Genomic DNA, 5308 nt, shown 5'->3' on the forward strand with positions numbered 1-5308 from the left:
AAAGAAGCTTCCAAGTGTTTTATTTGAGAAGCTTAAAGAATTTTCACTTTAAAAATTCGGAGGCATTGCTTTTCAGCACGCCTTTGTAATTTTTGACCATTGCATTGCTCGTATTACTTCTCTTGCAGTTTTTCAGTATTTTACAGGAATGGGGTACAATTTCACACTTGGCTGTTGTTCTTCAACTACACGAAATTACTGCGACACACCCTCCATCTTCCGTGGTATATAAGAAAATGCTTTCGGGTATTTATTAGTAACTTCTTTTGGGCCATTACGTTGCTTCTTTTGCAAAAATCGATTCTTATCCATTCTTTCCTCTCATAAATTATAAATATTTCATTATGCTCTAACTTTTCTTTCTTCACAAAAATCTGACCGCTTACATGGTGCGGATGGGTTACTAGTGTAAATATTTCAACCATACCCTTGCTTTTCATCCGTTTCTTTCATTGCACTCATGCTGGTACTGCCAGTTTTACCTTTCCTCTTCACTATCTACAGAAAAAAATTGCAGATGGTGCCATTCTTCCAACTCATCACAGCTTTGTTTTGTGATAATTGTCAGTTGTTAGTCAAAACACATAATGATAGGCCGCGCACCATAAATTCCGCTATGACTATACTGTAATCTGGACAAAGCTTACAGACGCGTCCTTCTGCTCTCGGTTCCAGATATTGCAACTAACGCGATCTTGAGGGTATCTATTTAACATTAATGTCTGTACTGTTGATTCTGTCGAAAAAACTATTCGATATCACTGTCGCTTCCAATCCAGTGTCTATGTTGCATCAGTTCCAGTGGCCTTTATTTGAACCTGGAGCACCTAGTTGCAGAGTTCACATAATTTATGTTATGATTTTTTTAATATACGAGTTTCTATTGTAGTTGCACTTTCAAATAGACTGCTCTGTGAATCATATGGTCGAGATAGATCAGTAAAGTAACATATTAACTACTAGGTGAGAATGAATGGAAGTTTGGTAGCGTGTTGCCAGAGGTCTCCCAGTCGTGTACAGAAAGTTGGATGTCACATGGCGAGAGGTCACCGTGATTCAGCGCTAAACGGGTCCACCCCGTAATACATGGCATTTGAAGGAGCGTGAAAAGGTAGCGTGAGCCAATCAACGAATACTTACGGTGCATTTACGGCAAGTTGAAAAAGAGAGAGCGAGAGAGAGACGGTGATATATACGTGCGTATGACGAACCCCTTCCCTCGATAATTTCTCTCCTCCGTATCTCCTCTGTGTTACAATAGATGAAGTGTCACTGATCTCATTTGTACTACGATTGCAGTACACGCGAGGTGCCTATTTATTTCCACCGCCCAGAGTGGAATGCATAAGTTCTAATTAACGCCCACTAACCTGCAGTCTCCTATAGTTATTGTCCCCTGCCGGAAAACAGCACGTAGGTCGTGAATCCGTTATCTCGAGGTTGTAATAAACTCTTAGGGATTCACTGTTATTTTAGAAGTAATTAAGTGTCTAATTAGTTTGTTTATACCGGATGTCACTCGCATTTTATTAGCAGAACACGAGAAACTGCACAATTACATTCCACGTTAGACTCACAAATAATTTCCATTATTCAACAAAATAATGATCTGCGTATTTCCGTAATTACTATCACACAGTTCTCAACTACATGTCCAAATAACCATACATTGCTAATGAAGTCTTAACCTGATACCGACCACGGCAGACAACATGTCTGTCCTCCAAGACTGTCAGTCCAGCTCTCACATTTACAAACTAGACATTGAAAATGAAATCTTAACTGATACCGCGGCGGACAACATGTCCGTCCTCCGAGACTGCCCAACCAGACGAACCACAGCGCCCACCGTCTAAGTTTAGGCGCGACCCGAAGATATCCGAAGTGCTTCGTCTGCCTTTTCGTTTAGCAGTTATTTATCATTCTTCTGGTTATTAATACTTGTGATATAACGCAATTATAGTACGCTATTGAGAGATGCTTTAATTTGAAATGCAAGTAAATACGCTGTTCAGTTTGTCTAATATTAATAACAGAAAATTATCAAATCGGCGCGCAACTTCTGAACGCAGCAACCAATCGAGGAGAAGTCTCTGTCTTTTTAGCAATGGTCGCGGGACTCGGCTGTTCGATAGAGGATGTCAAATTAAACACCTTTCAGCCGCCAACTGACATCCTCAGTCACGAAGAAGGCTCACAATTTACGCGGTCTTTCTCTTGGTACCCATGCCGAACAAGCCATCTGTTATCTTGTCACTACAGCTGCTCTAAGAAGAGCTATTTGTACCTGAGTATGATAGCTATAAAGCCAGAAATATTAGTGAGAGAGGTGGGGGATGGAGGGCGTGATTAGTGTGGGGGGGGGGGGGGGGGCAGGGGGGAACGAGAAAGAGGCAAAAAACAACGCACAACCAAACACACCGAATACACACATTCATACATTACGACAAAAACATTACAGAACATCCAAAATTGTTACTGTAAACAAAACTAATTACTCTATGAACTAACAAACATATTCTTCCAATTACTCTGCAGATGAAATGCTGTCCAGCTATAAAGCGGGTAAAAGCAAGCCATGCTATACAGCCCAATCAGTAAAGCTAACGCATTTTCAATTGAGTAATCACAAAAAAATAAAAATACGTATGTTATAGAAAACCAACGAAACTTTTTCTACACTGTTTTCCATAAATAAAACGAAATCCACTGAAAGTGGTCATACTTGTCGAAACATGTTTGGATAGAAAACAAAAAGGAAGCCATTGTTTTGCAGAAAGGACATGAAGTTTTAAAAACCCCAATTTTTTCTCAAATTTCACACAACATGGCCCAAAGTAAAAGTGTTATTTTTTTATGTGTTGACTACGGCAGAGTGCTTAAGCAGCAGCAATTGCGAGGAAAGCACAGAGATGGGAAAGAACGTGCTGCGTGCGTCACAGAACAGGCAGGCTAGTTGTGGCTGTGGCTCCGGAGGCCCAGCACGTACGTGATGCAAGGTGGAACTGCACTACGAAAAAACCTGTTGCCATGCACGTGCGTGGCACCATTTGCGATAGTACCAAGAGCATAAACACTGGATGAATGACGGGGGATGGGGGTGGGGGTGGGGGAGAGTCGTGTGCTTTTCTCGGATTACAACAGATTCAGTCTGAGTAGTGATTCTGGACGTCCACTTCTATGACGAGAGGTTGGAAGACGCATTGCACCCATGAACATTGTCGAACATGATCGTTTTGGTCGTCCGGCAGTTATGGTGTGGGGAGGCATCTACATCTACACTTACATATTCATTAACACTCAGAAATTCACAGCTATGTGCCTGGAAGAGGGTTCATCGAACCACTTTCGCACTATTTCTCTACCGTTCCATTCTCTAACAGCTCGCGGAAAAAACGTGCACTTAAATTTTTTCGTGCGAGCTCTGATTTTTCGTACTGTATTAGAATTATTATTTCCCCTGCATTGGTGGATGTCAAAAAAACATTTTCGAATTCGGAGGAGAAAGTAGGTGTTTATAATTTCATGAGAAGATCGTGCCGCAACGATAAACGCCTTTGTTTCAGTGAGTGTACCCTAATTCGTGTATCACATCCGTGACAGTCTCTCTCCTATTTCGCGATAATACAAAACTGGCTGCCCTTCTCTGAAATTTTTCGACGTATTCCGTCAATCCCATATGGTGGGGATTCCATACTGCACAGCAGCACTCTAGCAAAGGACGTACAAGCGTGTTGTAGGCACTCTCTTTAGTAGACCTGTCGCATCTACTAAGTGTTCCGCCAATAAAACGCAGTCTTTGGTTTGCCATACCTACGTGATCTTTCCAATTTAAATTGTTCGTAATTGTAATTCCTAGATATTTAGTTGAATTGACTGCTTTAGATTTGAGTGATTTATCTTGTAAGCAAAATTTAACGGATTAGTTTTGGTGATCATGTTAGTGACCTCACACTTTTCATTACTCGTATTTAGGATGAAACACCATTTTTCACACGATACATATATCTTGTCTAAATCATTCTGTAATTGGTTTTGACCTTCTGATAACTCTACTAGACGGTAAATGACATCATCTGAAAAAAATCTGAGATGGATGCCCATACCGCGTCCTAAATCGTTTATATAGATCAGGAACAGGAGAGAGCATATTACCGTTCCTTGGGGAACACAAGATGTCACTTCTGTTTTACTCGGTCACTTTCCGTCAATTACTACGAACTGAGACCTTTCCGACTGGAATCCAGTCGCACAACTGAGGATACCCCATAGGCATGCAACTTGATTAGAAGCCACTTTCGGAGAACAATATAAAAAGGAAATGCAGAAACATGGAGTCAATTTGAGATCCCCTGTCGATAGCACTCATTATTTCGTGAGGATAAACAGCTAGCTGCGTTTCACAAGAACGATATTTTCTGAATCCGTACTGACTATGTGTCAACAGCTCGTTTTCTTCGAGGTAATTCGTAATATTTGAACACAGGAGATCACGAATCCAGTGGCACAACTGAGGATACCCCGTAGGCATGCAACGTGATTAGAAGCCACTTTTGAAGAACGATATAAAAAGGAAATGTAGAAATATGGAGTCAATTTGAGATCCCCTGTCGATAGCACTCATTATTTCGTGAGGATAAACAGCTAGTTGCGTTTCACAAGAACGATATTTTCTGAATCCGTACTGACTGTGTGTTAACAGCTCGTTTTCTTCTAGGTAATTCGTAATATTTGAATACAGTATATGTTCCAATTTCTTAATTCAAATCGATGTCAGTGATATGCGTGTGTAATTCATCGGATTAATCCTACTTCCTGTCTTGAGTAATGATGTGACCTGTGCAACATTCCAGTCCTTAGGTACAGGTCTTTTATTGTTCAAGCGATTGTATATGATTTTTAAGTATGGAGCTGTTATATCGGCATAGCCAACGGCCTTGCCGTAGTGGTAACACCGGTTCCCGTCAGATCACCGAAGTTAAGCGCTGTCGGGCTGGCTAACACTTGGATGGGTGACCATCCGGTCTGCCGAGCGCTGTTGGCAAGCGGGGTGCACTCAGGCCTTACGTGGCAACCTGAGGAGCTACTTGATTGAGAAGTAGCGGCTCCGTCTCGTAAACTGACATTCGGTCGGGAGAGCGGTGTACTGACCACATGCCCCTCCATATCCGCATCGCCGGCCACAGTAGTCTAGCGGTTCTAGGTGCTCAGTCAGGAACCGCGTGACTGCTACGGTCGCAGGTTCGAATCCTGCCTCGGGCATGGATGTGTGTGATGTCCTTAGGTTAGTTAGGTTTAAGTAGTTCTA

General features: G+C 41.9%; 1 pseudogene; it reads left to right on the top strand.

Annotated features, from left to right (window-relative positions):
• The first annotated feature begins 4927 nt into the window (after nt 1-4927).
• On the top strand, nt 4928-5044 carry LOC124557527 (annotated as a pseudogene).
• Nucleotides 5045-5308: the final 264 nt, after the last annotated feature.

This window comes from Schistocerca americana, chromosome X (assembly GCF_021461395.2).
Source record: "Schistocerca americana isolate TAMUIC-IGC-003095 chromosome X, iqSchAmer2.1, whole genome shotgun sequence".
Lineage (NCBI taxonomy): Eukaryota > Metazoa > Arthropoda > Insecta > Orthoptera > Acrididae > Schistocerca > Schistocerca americana.